The 17,567-nt window shown below is 36.0% G+C and overlaps 1 protein-coding gene across 3 annotated transcripts in view; it reads left to right on the top strand.

The window, feature by feature from the left end:
• DDX10 (DEAD-box helicase 10) overlaps positions 1-17,567 on the top strand; it is a 287,054-nt gene that overhangs the window by 148,655 nt on the left and 120,832 nt on the right. The window lies entirely within an intron of this gene.

Here is a 17,567-nt window from a genome sequence, read left to right as displayed (position 1 = left end):
GGACTATAATATCCAAGGGAGATGTTTTTGTCCATTTTGTTCACTTTCTACAAAAAAGGTGAACAAAATATATTTTACAAGATATTTTTGTCTGTTCACCTTCTACAAGAGATCACTAGATTTTGTTGTCTAAGTCAGTAGTTGGTCACTTGATATACTATGTAAGTTATGTTGCCATCTTTTTCGTACTCAGTGTTGTGCCAGTGTGGTGTATGTCTATGTTGGCATGGTGGCGGTGGCTGTGGTTATATATACTTTCAACCTGTCACACCTCACATGATTATATTGTGATTATATTGTGGAGATAGGTAGTATGTGTAAAAATTAGCAAATGATACAAGACCTTATAAAATTAAGCGCTAAATTATATGGTAGTAGGAATTGATCAAAGATCATCCTGTTGGATTGGGCAAGAGACAGCTTCATGGCATAGGTGGACCTTGCACTGGACTTTTAAAATTATAGAGGGTGGGCTTCCCTGGTGGCGCAGTGGTTGAGAGTCCGCCTGCCGATGCAGGGGACACGGGTTTGTGCCCCAGTCCAGGAAGATCCCACATGCCGCGGAGCGGCTGGGCCCGTGAGCCATGGCCGCTGAGCCTGCGCGTCCGGAGCCTGTGCTCTGCAACGGGAGAGGCCACAACAGTGAGAGGCCCGCGTACCGCAAAAAAACAAAAACAAAAACAAAAATAAAATTATAGAGGGTAAGGAAGGATATTCTAGGAAAGGAGCCCTTATGCTGCCTCCTTGCTGAACTTTCTCTGATTTTACCCCCATCCTTTAAGATTTATTTTTAAAAAGGAAACACACTCAAACGTTATTCACCATCTTCTACCATGATCTGGCATATAGCACATAATTAAATTTAAATATTATAATGTAATTATTTGTATACTGTTTTTTACTCAAAACAAAACAAAAAAATGTCTTAGACATATTGTTGATGTTACCTTAGAGATATTTGTTAAAAAGCAAGCAGAGAGAATGTGTTTTCTCTTTCAGTGAGGGGGAAAGAATCCTCAGAAGACAGTATGGATCTATTTAGCACCCAGTTATATTTTCTCATTAACTGTCCACCAGTTTCCCATTGCCTTTATGCTCTAGAAATGACAAGTGATCCTACTGAATTTTAGTTAGCTAGGACTAATAGAGCAAAGGCTACTTCTGGAAGGGAAATTGACTATAAATGTGATAAAGAGAGAGCCAGTAATTAATAAGATGGGCAATTTTTGATACACATTTGCTGTACTTTTTCTATATATTTTAATTGTATATATGTAGAAGATCCTCATGTTTTTTGATAATGTTCACTTATCCTAAAATTTTTATACTGGTACTAGTTAAAGGTAAGCATGTTACTATGTTCCTGTTTTTCTTCTAGTAAAATCATTGATCATTTTGCAGTAATGGCTGCAACCAATCTGCTCATTAATTTCCTTGTTGCAAGAGGCTTTGCCTAACACACTAGATACAGTTTGAGGAATGGACAACAAAGTCAATAAATAAGATATTTTCTAAAGTCCAGTTATCTTTCAGGGTTTATTAAGCAAATCACTAATACACAGATATTACGCCTTTGAAATGAGGTTTGCCACATAGCATCATCAAATCTTGCTGTGTTTGATATCCTATGTAGCCAATTAATTAGCCGCCTTTGCTTTCAATTGATTTTTGCTTTTCAAAAGTAAATTCCCTAGATATTCTTTTTATATTGTTATATCTCTCAAAAAACTGCACGTGAATGAGAATTTTAGTATACTTCATTTTTGATGAAATAGACATGTAAGCTCATTACTTACATTGATTTATAAGTACATGATAATAGTTAACACTGAGTTACATTTTTGTAGTTCTTAGGTATTACCACCCTTTATCTACTTGTATATGTTTTTCAGTAACTGTTGACTAAATGGATTATAGCATGTGTGAAAAGACGTAAAATGAATATTTCTAAAATTATAATAATGAAAAGTCATAAAAATGCCATGAGCAAACATTTACTCTGTTTATGAACAGATTTCCCAAGTTCTTAAGTTGTTATAAAATTCATAATATATGTTTTTGAAAACAGACAACCAGCCAAAACCGTATGTATTTTCTTCCTTACTGATATAGAAAATATTTGAGTGTGTATTTCTCTTCATTTAAAAATAAACTATAGAATAAATTCCCAGAAGTGAAATTACTAAATCAAAGGGTCCATAAGTTTAAATTTTTGATAGATATTGTAAATTGGGCTATTTCACATTTCTGTTTGTAATACATGATACCACTTTTTCTCGTAACACAGCATCTTTTGAAATATTTGATCTTTCCCAATTACACAGGAGATAAATGGTATCTCTGTGAAGTTTTCATTTACGTTTCTCATATCATGAGTGAGCCATTTGTATTGCAATTTCTGGGAACTATCCATATCTTTTGCCTTACTGGGAGGTTGATCTTTTTTCTTACTCTTTGTATTAGCTCTGTATATTGGGAAAATTTGACCATTGCTTGGATCTAATGAATTAATTGCAAGTAGTTTGCTTTTTCTGTTGTTCTTGGTTTGTTTTTGTTTTCCAGATTAGACTATCTTTTGTTTTTCTGACTTTGGATCATGTTTTAAAAATTTTTTATGTAGTTGAATTTGCCAATTTGGTCTTTTGTGACTTCTAAGTTTCATGTCAAAGTTGAAAAGAACCTTCACTGCTCTAAGGTTATAAAAGACTTCTCCAAGCATTTATTCCAGTACTTTTATGGTTTAATTTTGTACATATAAGTTTTTGATCCACTTGGAATATATTCTTTTGTAAGGTGTGAAGTGTGGAAAAAATAAACTATTTTTTCTAGATAGCTATTTTGTTCTAACACCATTTGTTGAAGTCTGTCTTTTGCACTGATTTAATGTGCCACCTTTTATTCTATGTGAAAACCTTTATATATTTTGGTTCTATTTTTGGACTTTCTGTTCCATTCCATTGATATGTATATTTTCCTTTATCATAAGCTTAAATATTTCATAGAGCTACTCATCACTTACTCTTTTACAGATTTCCCAAAATTCTCAAATGTAAACTAGTTTTTGTTTATTTCTTAACCTGGGGGTTTCTGGTGGTGTAAATTTGGGCAATCCACCTTGGGTTTTTTATTTTATTCTAGGATTTTATACTCATCTCCCTCCCCTTAGTCTCTTTCTTGTACCCAGAGCTCAGAGCCTGAATTGATCTAAACTTCCTTGTTGTCTTTTTGGGCCCCCAGCCGAATTTTTTTCTGGTCCTTCTTTCATAGAGTATACAGCCATTTGAGAGTTTCATAGCAGATTGATTGTTCTCATTTCTTGCATCTCTTCTGCCAAGTGTGAGTGTAATACTCAGTCCCATAGCATTTGTGGTTTGTTTTGGGTTGATAGTGTACCTGAGGACTACCCAATTTCCTTTTCCTTTTCTGACTTGGGGGATTTTTTCTTGCTAAATTAGCAATATATTTAATTATTGAAAAGCTGTTTAGTTATATTTTATCAGTGTTGCTAGGTATTTATGGTGTGAGAGCTTCTACCATGTTGCCAGAACTGGAAGTCTAAATATTACACATTTAAAACCACCTCTCCTATCTTGGCAGTGAATGAATAGTGATTTATAATTTTCTCTTATACCTAGATTAGATAATGTGTATAAAGGTTAAACTTCAGCTGGTCTTTTTTTTTTTAGCGGTACGCGGGCCTCTCACTGTTGTGGCCTCTCGCGTTGCAGAGCACAGGCTCCGGACGCGCAGGCCCAGTGGCCATGGCTCACAGGCCCAGTCACTCTGCGGCATGTGGGATCTTCCCGGACCGGGGCATGAACCCGTGTCCCTTGCATCGGCAGGCGGACTCTTCACCACTGCGCCACCAGGGAAGCCCTTTAGCTGGTCTTTTGATATTAGTATTCATCTTTTTGCTACATGTAAGCCAGGGTTTAGAAAAAACAAAAATGACATGTTTGTCAATGTTTCTAAGTTAACATTGGACACAAATTATTTTCTTTATTTTCTTGAATACTGCTAATAAGTGTTAGTAGAGGTTCACTTTTCAAGCTTGTGACTGGTTTATTTTTGGCCAGATTTATGGTAGGTGGCTTTCTACTTAAGGGAGCTAAAACTGAAAATAGGGGCCAGGTCTGCAGTAGCATATGTTAGAGAGTATAAAGTGGCAAGATACCATTGTGAAGTTGAAAGAGTAACAGCTCAGTGGTCAGACAGTCAAAACTAGATGCCATTCTCAGTAGGATGATGAGTGGAGGTAGACCAGAGTAGGAGGACACATCTGTGATTAGAGCTGGTTGATGAATTTTGAGGTAGTAGACTAGATGAGTGAAGACATATTTACTAATTAATCCTGAAGGTAGCCCTATCGAAAATATATTATCGTTCCTATTTTAAAGATGAGGAAGTTGAAGATTGGGAGGTTAAAAAATCTTGAGCTAGTAAATGATAGAGCTAGGATTTGTACATAGTAGTAAGTAGTTCCAAAATTTATGTGCTTAATCTTTATACTGACTTAATAATGAAGCAGGTTGTTTGGGTCAGTTTTCATCTTTTTGTTAATTTGTTAGACTTAACTGTAGAAAATGTTCACCCCTTTAACATGCTTGTGTGAATGCTGGCTGGCTGGGTCTAGGCTGGGTCACAAAATAAGTGTATATAATTAAGTCTTTGCGTAGCTCTTGTAGAGTTACTCTCTTATCCCTGTACATATTTATTAAGAATGAAAAATTAACAAATTTCTTTGTTGGTGATTTTTAAAATACAACACTGTTATTAAAATAAAACAAGTTAGCTGTTAACTTCATGAATAACAGTACATGTTACCTTTCCATACTCTGTTCACTCTACTAGATTTGGGAGGCAAAATCTAATTTGACATTAGGAAGCTCTCAGTTAATCATTAGATAAATTTATATGAGTTTCCCTTAGCATGATTCTGGGAGGTAGTTTATAATAAAATAATGGACAAGGTAAGTAAGATGGAAGCTTACCATTGTTTTTGGATGAACTAGATTTTAAAAAAAAATGAGTACTATTAATGATCCAAAAGCTCCCTGGGAGACAGACATAAAATGTTTTTAGGATGTTCAGAAGACCTGGATGTCCTTCTGTAAAATGGGCTTATTAATTGCTTTAATGGTTGTAAAATTGGGACCATCAATCAAACACTCTTTAAATAATGAGATTTCTTTGGGCTCAGTTAGCTTTATTCCTTTTCCTTATTAATTTGAATCTGAATGGTAGTGAACTGATTTGTCATTCCCTCCATTATAGCATGAAGATGAGGTCAAAAAGAGTAAGCTTGTTACTTTCCACTTTAAAATGACAAAAATTTAATTTTATTTATTTGTTTAGTTTATTTGGTTTTCTTTGCTGGTTCCCCCATCTTTAAATGAGGGAGTGCCCCAAGACTCTGCCTTAAACTAGTCTCCACCTAAATATATTCCCTAGGCAAACCTAGACGTTGGATTTGTCGATGAATCCAAACACATGTCCTGAACCTCTTCTGCTTCACTTAAACTCCTTTTAACTAGGTGTTTAATATCTTTTGGATATTTAACGCCAGTCACTCAGTCACTCAGTCTAAGAACCTAGGAGTTATCCCTGAATCCTCTTTCACCTCCCACATCTACTCTTCTGGCAAGTGTTGTTACTCTTCCTTCAAAATATATCCAGACTCTACCATGTTCTTCACTTGCTACTCTGATTCAAACCATCTATGATCTTGCATGTAGACTGATAGATTAATTTTCTAATTGGTTTTCTTGTTTTTTTCTTTGTCCCCCCTTCTATACAATTTGGTATCTTCACAGCAGGGTGGGGGGGTAGATAAAAAAAGAGTAAACTAGATCATGTCCTCTTTCTTGCTCAAAACTTGTATTCATTCTGTCGTATTCAGGGTAAAATCAGACTCCTTATAGTGTCCTGCAAGGCCTTGCCTAATCAGAAATCTTCCTTTGTCTCTGATTGCCTCTCTTATCACCCTCCATCTTGCTCACTCTTTTTTTTTTGCGATACGCGGGCCGCTCACCGCTGTGGCCTCTCCGGCTGCGGAGCACAGGCTCCGGACGCGCAGGCCCAGCGGCCATGGCTCACAGGCCCAGCCGCTCCGTGGCATGTGGGATCCTCCCGGACCAGGGCACGAACCCGCGTCCCCTGCATCGGCAGGAGGACTCTAAACCACTGCGCCACCAGGGAAGCCCCATTTTGCTCACTCTTATCTGGTCACTCGGAATTTTTTTTTCTTGAAAATAATAAACTCATTTCCCTTGTGGGCCTTCAGCACTTATTGTTTCCTCTACCTGCAAAGCTTACATAGATTACTGACGGCTTCCTCTTTCACATCCTTATGATATTTGCTCAGGTGTCCACTCTTCAGAGAGGTCTTCTCTGTCTGAAATTTCTTCATTCTACTCAGTCACTTCTAGCCCCTTACTCTGCCTTTGTTTCTAGCTCCTAAAGCTCCTTGACATATTAGTGTGTGTGTGTGTGTGTGTGTCTGTGTGTGTTTGTGTGTATGTGTGTGTATCTGTGTTTTCCGACTAGAATTCAAGCTTCACTATAGCCTAAGTGCCTAGGATAGGACTTGGGATATAATAGGTACTTAGTCAGTGTTTGATGTATAAATAACTGAGCTTCCTTTATTCCTTTTAATTATATTTTATCCCTCCTAATCCCACAAGGAATTTGAAGTGGCTTAAAAAATACTTCTAAGTGTAATAAAGTAGAAAACATCAGGCATGTAAAATATAGATAGAATAGAAATGACTGGTGGGAAATTAAATATGCAGGTCATGCAAGGTTTTACCTGGTTCTTAATATGGATCAGGAATTTGGTTCTGAGGTCTTAAGTGCCAAAATGAAAAGAAGAACACTTTTTCCATATTGAGAAAACATTCTTCTACTTTAGAGAAACACAGCTTTTCCTTGCAATTCAACAACTGTCCTACAGTACATAAAGTAATACATTTTTTATGGCAATTTTCAATACCTATCTTAAGTAACTGGAGAGATGATGCCAGGGTAAGTTCAGGGAAAGCAACTCTCTAGAAACTGATAAGATACTCATACACATTCATATTTGCGCCCTCCCTCTGTGCCTTCCTCCGCCCAAAAAAAATGCATGCATGCTTCTCTGAGTAAGGTGGTGGAGCTTACTTTTAACATGATTGTCAAGGTATAGCAGCTGATTTCTGACAAAGCAGTGAATTACAACTTACTGTTCTTAAAATGGTTAGTCCATTCCAAAGCAAGTTAAAAATTATCCAGATGCTATGCCTTCAGTTAAATAGCTGATAATAGTACTATTTTGATCAAGTTACTCTGTGATAGTTTGTGGTTTTTATTAGGAAGTTTTGACATCTAGCATCTTAGATTCAGAACTAATGAAGCAAATTATTAGTGCGCTTCATAATATGCTGACTCCAGAATTCTTAATACATGAGTGGAGAATTAATTGCATTTTAATAGAGAAAATTTCCATCACTGCAGCCTGTTTACTTGATTAGATTGAAATTGAATGTATTTGAAATTAGTTTTAGGTAAATCTTTTGTTAGGATCATCACTGAGTTATTAATGATTGAACCAAATCCTTCAAATTATTGTATGATTTAAATAATTCAAGTTTTTGGAGAAGAACCGGTTTAGGATATGTTATAAATAGTATTGGTCAGTGGTAGCATACTAACTTGGAAATAACCACACTGAGTTCTAAAGATTCATTTCATGTTTTAATATACTCTTTTCTTTTGAACTTACCACTTCTATTCTTATATCTCAGGCTTTATTTTGGTGTAAGGAAGAGAATATTTGGGAGATGGAAGACAGTTATGCATCCTGTCAGTATGTTTTCCCTATTTAGAGTTGATAGTTTGGTTAGGTGTCTGTTAAGGGAAAAAAGTGAATTGGCTGTATGGTGCAGTGTTTTTGCAACACATCACTAATCGTGAGAGGAATTTGTTTTCTTAGAGCTTTTCCTTTCCCTTGTTTCTTCCTTTCTTGTGATTTTGTTTTCAGATTGTCTCCTTTTATTACTGTAACTGTCCTGACTCTGCACAGCTGTCCTTTTTCTTGTCTATATTGTTCCATACATGTTGTCTCTTTTGTCCCCAGTCTTCCCTGACTCTTGTCACAGAACTCTTATTAGCTCTCTACCACCCCCCAACTTTATTTCACCTCTATCTGTAATTACTATTTTCTTTTTCCTAGATTGACATAAGAAAATTCAATTTGTCTTCGTTTTCATTACCAGAAGAAACCTCTAAAGGGTAACAGTGGAACTTTGAAAAAAGCATTTAGATTGGGATTTTGACCAATATTAATTGCTTATGTGGTTTGGAAACTACATTAATTTTTTAGTAAAAAGAGTAATTTTCCTTGCTGTTTTCTATTAATATAATTTATTCTTTTAAAAATACATAGGAAAGATAGCAATAGGTGCCCGGTGCAACACATGTTTTCTTAGTGAATTCACTATCAAATGATTTGTTCAAGTGGAAATAGTATTTCAATCTCTGAGAGAGGTTATGGGCTCCAGCATTTGAAAAGTAGACTAAAGTTTCCTACAAACAATGTTTCTAAAGTTTTTTTAATCAGTGACATTGTAGAGTCCTGAGAAGAGCATGAGCTTCAGTGTTTGAGATTATAAAATTTGAGTTTGATGGGTCTGTGTTTAGAACCTCCCTCTTTCTCTTTAGCAGGATAATTGTTAAACTTATTTTATTGTCAGTTTCATTGCCTGTAAGATGCAGGAAATACCTCAAAAGGGAAGTTGTGAGGAGTAAATGAAATGGAAAACATCTAGCATGGTACCTGGCAGATGGCATCTCTAATTAGCTACTGTTCTATAAACTTCTCAAAGAAAAGTTTAGTGACCTGATCTGCTGGTAAGTCCATCTGGATTGGCACTTGTCATGCATCAGAGCTTAGGACAAATTTCACAATATCATGGCATGGATTAAGGAATAGGCTTTATTGGGAACAGGTGACATTTTATGGGGAAAAGCCAGGATCAGCAAGAAGAAGGTAAGGCATGGGTTTCCCATCCTTTTATTATTCCACACAGAGGGATGCCAGAGGTTTGACAGTCTGCTCAATATAAAGCATAGGTATTTATTCTAGTGAAGGTATCCTGTCCTGTATATTATTCTCTCTTACGTATTAGAATACGTGGTAGATCAACCTCATATGTGAATTGTCACACAGACTACTTGGGAATCAGACAGAATAGTGTGGATGCCTGCAGTCATCTAAGAAATTCATCTGTCCAGCGTGTGGAGACCTGGGGCCCATGGGAAGTTGGGTTTGCCCTGCTAAGGGAAGAAGCTCTGGCTTTGTCTAAAGCTGAGTGAGGTCACACAGCCTCTCCTGCTGGGAGAAGGGGATGAAGGAGTGATTCCAGCTCACTGACTAGGCACCCGGAGTGACTCCTGACTGCATTTACAGACAGTTCTACTTCTTGCATCATACTTTATTGTCCAGAGTTAGTGAATCCATTTTCTCAACTAATAAGTATCAAATGTGAAATATTATATATTTGTTTATTTTTATGCTATTTAAGTAAGTTGATGTCAGAATAGGTAACAGAAGAATGCATTTCAGAGTCTTTGAATGAATGTTGCTCCCCCCAAAAATTGGTCTTGATTTGACCAGTCTCAGCTCAGCTTCACAAATAATTATTAGTTTGTCCAGGCACAGTGTTAGGCACTTACTCTAGGAATTGAACAATGAGTAAAACAAAGTCCATATCCTCAGGGAGTTTGGTGTGGTGTCTAAGAGGAGTAAAATAGAAGTAGCAGAACTTCTTAAAAATAGAAGTAGAGTGTAAGAAAAACCATGAAAGGTAATCACCAGAAGACCGAGGGAAGAAAGTGAGAAAAGGTCTCAAAAGACAGCCAGTGTTGAATCTTAAATTAAACTTTCCTTTTGCAGGAGAATTTCAAGCATTTTTTTAAAAATTGAAGTATAGTTAATTTACGATGTGTTAGTTTCTGGTGTACAGCAAAGTGATTCAGTTATACATATGCGTGTGTATATAAATACTCTTTTTCATATTCTTTTCTGTTATGGTTTATTATGAGATATTGAATGTAGTTCTTTGTGCTATACAGTAGGACCTTATTGTTTATATATTTTATATATAGTAGTTTATATCTGCTAATCCCAAACTCCTAATTTATCCCCCCCCTTCCGCTTTGGTAACCGTAAGATTGTTTTCTATGTCTGTGAGTCTATTTCTGTTTTATAAACAAGTTCATTTGTGTCTTTTTTTTTTTAGATTCCACATATAAGTGATACTTGTCTTTCTCTGACTTACTTCACTTAGTATGATAATCTTTAGGTTCATCTATGTTGCTGCAAATGGCATTATTTCATTCTTCTATGGCTGAGTCGTATTCCATTGTGTGTATATATATTTGTGTGTGTGTGTGTGTATGTATATATATACATACGTACACACACACAGTGTCTTCTTTATCTGTTCATCCGTTGATGGACATTTAGGTTGCTTCCATGTCTTGGCTATTGTAAGTAGTGCTGCAATGAACATTGCAGTGCATATATCTTTTCAATTTATGTTATTCTCCGGATATATGCCCAGGAGTGAGATTGCTGGATCATATGGTAACTCTATTTTAGTTTTTTAAGGAGCCTTCATACTATGCTCCATAGTGGCTGCACCAATTTACATTCCCACCAACAGTGTAGGAGGGTTCCCACTTTTCCACACCCTCTCCATCATTTATTATTTGTAGACTTTTTGATGATGCCCATTCTGACTAGTGTAAGGTTGAATGTCTCATTGTAGTTTTGATTTGCATTTCTCTAATAATTAGCAGTGTTGAGCATCTCTTCATGTACCTTTTGGCCATCTGTATGTTTTCTTTGGAGAAATGTCTATCTAGGTCTTATGTCCATTTTTCTGATTGGGTTTTTTGTGTTTTTGTTATTGAGTTGTATGAACTGTTTGTGTATTTTGGAAATTAAGCCCTTGTCAGTTGCATCGTTTGCACATACTTTCTGCCAGTCTGTAGGTTGTCTTTTCATTTTGTTTATGGTTTCCTTTGCTGTGCATCAAGCATATTGATAGCTCCTACATTTTCTAGTTTGTGGATGGGACAGTAGGAAAAAGAGTGATTTTAAAAAAAAGTGTTGCTTGGCTGTGTAGCATAAGGAGTTTGGAGCTTAGCAAAAATTTCATTTTACTTCTTTGGGAAGTATGGTTTACAGTGGTTTTTAGTAAGTGGTAGTCCAGAATATTACATTTTAGTGTTACAGATTTACTAATGAAATAACAGGGACTCATTCTAAGGTAGGAGAAAAATAAACAAATGAGCAAGAATCTGTCAACACCTTGCAGTCGCTGTCAAACTTTTAAAAATGTTTAAGTCCAAAAGAGGGCAGATGGAAATTATATTAATCACTGCATGCTCAGCATGCAACTTACCGGAAAAAAAAAAGCACGTTGAGAAGCAGAATACTTTTTTCGTTTGAGAGATTTTAAAAAAAATAGAGATCAGATTTAGTCATATATCTGGTCCTGCCATTAGAAAAAAAAAAAAAAAAGGGCTTCCTTGGTGGCGCAGTGGTTGGGAGTCCGCCTGCCGATGCAGGGGACACGGGTTCGTGCCCCGGCCCGGGAGGATCCCACGTGCCGCGGAGCCGCTGGGCCCGTGAGCCATGGCCGCTGAGCCTGCGCGTCCGGAGCCTGTGCTCCGCGGCGGGAGAGGCCACAGCAGTGAGGGGCCCGCGTACTGGAAAGAAAAAAAGAAAAGGAAAACACTTTTAAAATGCATTCCTTGAGAAATTCTTTGCGTTTTAAAGAAAATTGTTTGTTGTTGACCAGCTTTTGATTTCTGTTTTATGGAGTTTCTGAGTATTGTTTAGGAAAACTATGATTCTCAGAGGAAAGTGTGGTCTCTGAGATGTTTCTAAGATATTTTATTAGTTATATGTGGTATTAAGGTAAGATCACAAACTAGGTTTTGGGGTGTTTTTTTTGGTGATCAATATAGGTTTTATTTTTTGTTATTTTTAAGTATAATTGATTTACAATATTATATTAGTGTCAGGTGTACAACATAGTGATTCAGTATTTTTATATATCACGAAGTGGTCACCACAGTAAGTCTGGTTACCATCTGTCAAAATTAAAAAAGAAAAAGTTATTACAGTATTATTGGCTATATTCCCTATGCTGTACATTACATCCTGCGACTTATGTATGTTATAGCTGGAAGTTCTTACCTCTTAATCCCCTTTATTTTGCCCACCCCTCTACCCCAGGATTTAGAGTTCCAGCCCTAACCTTGCTGGTATTGTTATGTGATCTTGAAAACCTCTTAACTTCTACATATACAGTGTTATTTTTCTAGGTGATTTTGGCCTTTTCATCCTTCCAGGTTCTGTATTTAATAATGCCAATATTTTAAAATCACCATTATATGGCTTTGCATAACACTATTTTATAAATGGTGTATTTTTAAGAATATCCAATTTTAAATGACTGGACATAATCCAAGCGCATTTTGTTGACGTGTACATGTAGGCTGGCCTTTGACCTTTCATTTGGTACTTTTTGCTTAGCTAACTTTTGTGTACAACAGAAGGCAGAGCTTGGAAACTTGATGTATGTGTAGTTGTGAACATGGCTTGGACTGGACGTGGTAGTGATGTTTATTATTTCTCTCTCAGTTAAGATATATCCCATTCATGTCTTGTGATTTACTAGTGTTAACCAATTTAGAAAAATGGCAGACACTGGAACCGTGGAAGGTGGTAGAGAAGTAGACAGCTTAGTTCCTTTCCCCAAGAGAGTATACCTTAGTGTCATATTGTTTCTAGTAGTTTTATAAATGCTGCCCCAAGTCATTTAACTTAGTTTATTACCACCAGTAGCAGTGATTACCTTGTCTTGGGAGTTTGGGAGGTTGGCATCAGCATCTCTTAAATGTCTTAAAGTGGCCTGTCAAAATTGGCTTAACTAACTAGGTACCAAGGCCAGTTTGAGTTTAGTATATATATTTTTTAAAAAAGGAATCACAAATATTTCATAATAAATATTTTGTCATTGCTGCTTAATATATTGTAGTGCTCAGTAACCATTCTCATTACTTTATACATTGAAATTGCAGTTCACAGACTACAGTGAAATTAGTAGTGCATGGCCTTATTGACCATACAGAATAGAGAAAGAGAAAGATTAACATTTACTTATGGTTTGCTTCTTAATATAAGATGGACTTAATTGTATATTAAGCTCCTTAATATACAAGGACTGATCTAACCTTAAAATAAGTGAGGAACTTTGTTGGGCTGTGTAGGCTCTCATCTATATGATTTTGTGTTTAGAATAAACACACATTATTCATAAAATTTAAAAATTTGGAAGGATTTGTAGAATGGATCATTTAGGCAATCTTTTAGATATAATTTATGAAGTGTCAATATCAAGTAATGAGACAAGTATCTCAGACAAATAAATTCTATAACAGCTATGATTCTCATCAGAAAGGAGGTAGGGTTGGGGTCTTGTAATTTGAATAGAATATTCTTAGCAATGATCTTTTGGTTAAGATGCCAAAAGCATAGGCAACAAAAGCTGAAATAAGCAAAGGGACTGCATCAAACTAAAAAGCTTTACACAGCAAAGGAAACAAGTTAAAAAGGCAATCTATAGAATGGGAGAAAATATTTACAGATGATGTATCTGATAAAGGGTTAATATCTTAGATATATAAGGAACTCATACAACTTAAAAACAAAAAACCAAATAATCATATTTTTAAATGGGCAAACAACCTGAATAGACTTTTTTCCAAAGAAGATATACAAATAGGCAATAAGTACATGAAGATGTGCTCAACATCACTCATCATCAGAGAAGTTTAGATAGCTTTAAAATAGATTGTCAAATAGTACATCCTTATTTTATACTGTAAAATTAGTGAATCATTGTAGTTCAGCAAATATAGAATGATTAAGGATTAAGTTTACATGGCAGGCAGTTTTGCTTTTTTTTAGAAAAAAGTAATAAACAAGTTCTAGTAGGGTTTGGTTATTTAGGCAGCAGAAATATCTCAAGTTAAGTACACTTGGACTTTGGGGCAACAGTGTTTATAAATGTTACAAAAGGCCCTTATCTTTAGCATGAGGGCATAATAGGTATCCTCTAAGGTTCCTACCAGGATTGATAGTTCTTTATTTTGTTGGTTTTCTTCACTTTTAGATACAGTTTCTATTATAAACTATTAATTATTCAGTGACACACATGGAGCTACTTTAGGGAAAGATAAAAATCTGATTTCTTTGGAGTGTCTTTCCCTTTAATTTTAACTTTCATCTCCTTATGGTTTTGTTTTTCATCGTTTTGCAATAATACTTTTATGCTCTATGATATCTAGTAATGTTTATACTAAGGTAGGTTTTTTTCATTGATTGTATTTTGAATCTTCTTGTAGCCAATATTAACTAATATGGCCCTTTTGATAGGAACTGTTATTGTGTTTGTAACTGTTTTCATTGTTCTTTTATCTTCCAAGTTATTCATGGCAACCTGCTACAGCTCTCACTATCGAGAATGACTTGATGCTTTATCAGCTTTGTATTTTATGACATTTTTCCTCTTGGCATTTTATTTTATTTTGTTTTATTTATTTATTTTTTTTGCGGTACGCAGACCTCTCACTGTTGTGGCCTCTCCCGTTGCGGAGCACAGGCTCCGGATGCGCAGGCTCAGCGGCCATGGCTCATGGGCCCAGCCGGTCCGCGGTATGTGGGATCCTCTCGGACCGGGGCATGAACCCGTGTTCCCTGCATTGGCAGGCGGACTGTCAACCACTGCGCCACCAGGGAAGCCCTTGGCATTTTATTTTAAAGTATAGCATACATGTTGTGGAAGAAGTGCAAATAGAAATGAAAATTGCATTTTGATGTTTTATGTCTTGTCAGGAAATCTTTCATTATACCTTCTGACTGCTGCAAATTTCATTCTTATACCAATAATATAAAGGCTTATAGTCAAAATATAACTCTTGCCTAGCAATAGGTATAATTTATATTTTTTTGTGACAATGTATGGAAATGTAAAATATTAATGAGTACTTTCCCCCTTGTTCAAGAGCCAGTGTTGACACTTTTAAGAAAGTAAAACCTGCATTTTAAGGAGTTAAATTCATTTTTAAAAAGTCTTTTAGTTGGAAAAATATTAAGTATGGCACAAACCTGGAAAACCCAGAAAATTTTATTATTTAAAAAAATTAATTTTATAAAAATTAAAAATATATGCTTGACGAAAGCCAAAAACAAAGCAAAACAAAAGAATATTACCCTATATGGCAGAAGTATAAACATAAATGATGAAGTGGGAGAAAATATTGAAGCATCTTTAACCAATGAAGAAATTTCACAAATTAATAAATGAAATTCCAGGAATTCATTAAAAATGCTGGCAAAGAATATATACAGTGCACTGAAAAATAAATGCCTTTGCAGAGATGTTCTGCTATGTTTAAAATACAAATGCAAATTAAAACTTCCCTGAGATACTGTTTTTTCACCTAGTTGACTGGTAAACATAAAGCCTAATATTATATTGGGTTGGCCAAAAAGTTTGTTTGGGTTTTTCCCTAAGATCTTACAGAACTTTTTGGCCAAACCAATACTTTGTTTGAATAGATAAGGAGAAGCAGTTACTCTCAGATTTTTGATTGGGTTATAAATTTGTATAACTTCTCTGGAAATATCTTTCAAAATTTAAATACACATACTCTTTGACCAAGTGCTTTAAGTTTTAGAAATGTATCCTAGATAGATAAATACACATGTGTATGAAGGTGTAAATACAAGACTGTTCATTGCAGGGAGGGCTCTTTTAGTGACTTGTTGCTCTTCATGTGTACCTGAATGTGGGTAGAATGTCTCTGGAAGGGTACAGAAAAAGTAGCAGTGCTTGCTTCTTGGGGCATAAACTGAGATAGCCGAAGAGGACATAAATGCAGCTTTTTTTTTAGAATAATTCTTTATTTTTATTTATTTATTTTTGGCTGTGTTGGGTCTTCGTTTCTGTGCGAGGGCTTTCTCTAGTTGCGGCAAGCGGGGGCCACTCTTCATCGCGGTGCACGGGCCTCTCACTATTGCAGCTTCTCTTGTTGTGGAGCACAGGCTCCAGATGCGCAGGCTCAGTAGTTGTGGCTCACGGGCCTAGCTGCTCCGCGGCATGTGGGATCTTCCCAGACCAGGGCTCGAACCTGTGTCCCCTGCATTGGTAGGCAGATTCTCAACCACTGCGCCACCAGGGAAGCCCATAAATGCAGCTTTTGCACTGAATATCCTTTACAGAATAAATAAGCATGTGTTACCTGCTAAAATTAATATTCAAAAGAATGACATTGAACTAAAACTTTTTTATAAGCCATATGTGAAATACGCCATCAGTGGACACACAGAAGCTATTTGTTCATCACCAGTGTGTCAGTAATGCAGCAGTGTTTGGGCGTTTGCTACTCCATTCAAACATCTGTCCCTCAAAAGGAAGTTTTCTTTGACTTCCTCTCCTCACCCTAGACTAGCTAGGGCAGGCACCCTATTAAAGATTTATTCATCCTCTGTATTTTGTCTGAGCACTTACTACATCTGTGATTAAATAGTTAATGTTTAATGTTTTTTCCCCCCATTGTTAGAGTTAGGTTCATTGAGGGTCTTTCACTGCTGGGGCAGTATGTACTATGATATCTTGTGTTTTGGTAACAGTGCATATTTGAATGAGTGAGGTTTAATTCTAGAGTATCAGAGCAAAGCCACAGCCTATTAGGAAATTACAATAAACATGTCTTCTCACCCATGTTGACATTTATGTTCCTTCTTTCAGTGGCTTCCCTAAAACAAGCAAACAATTTAACCTTTTTTTTTGTGAGGAGGAGGGGGAGATCACAAAGCCCTTTTAGAAACCATGATAATCATAAAACTGAGGTGATGCAAATACCCCCAAATTTTGTTACATAATTTCTGTAGTATCATGGATTTCCCTAAAGCTCTTGATGTAGACCCACATCACTCCAAGGTTTCACTCTGCAGGATTGATTCTTCTGACTGACTATTATTTTATTCTGACAGTTTTTGGTCTCTTTGCTATTTTGACTGTTTCTCTTGTTCCTAGGACTGGGCTTTTGTATTTTATAACAGTAAATTTCAAACGTACAGAAAAGTTGAAAAACTGTACTTTGGATACCAAAATATCCATCACTCATATTCTATAATTAACTTTTTGTCATATTTCCTTTCTCATGTAATTTCCCATCAGTCCATTCATTATCCTTTTTTTATTTAATGCATTTCTGAGTAAGTTGTTAACATCATTACACTTTCTTCCATATACTTCAGCTTGCCTGGCATTAACTTAAAGTTCAGTATTGTTTACAGGATTCTTCTTTGAGGTAGAAATTTATATACGATGAAATGCACCAATTTTAAGTGTAACATTTGATGAATTTTGACAAGTGTATACACCTGTGTAACTCAAACTCCTATCGAGATGCAGACCATTATCATCACCCCCAGAAAGTTTGCT

The sequence above is a fragment of the Monodon monoceros genome, unplaced genomic scaffold, assembly GCF_005190385.1.
Source record: "Monodon monoceros isolate NGI ecotype Baffin Bay Population unplaced genomic scaffold, NGI_Narwhal_1 Super_Scaffold_7, whole genome shotgun sequence".
Classification (NCBI taxonomy): domain Eukaryota; kingdom Metazoa; phylum Chordata; class Mammalia; order Artiodactyla; family Monodontidae; genus Monodon; species Monodon monoceros.
The sequence above is the reverse complement of the archived record's forward strand: the minus strand, read 5'-3'. Positions and strand labels throughout refer to the sequence as shown.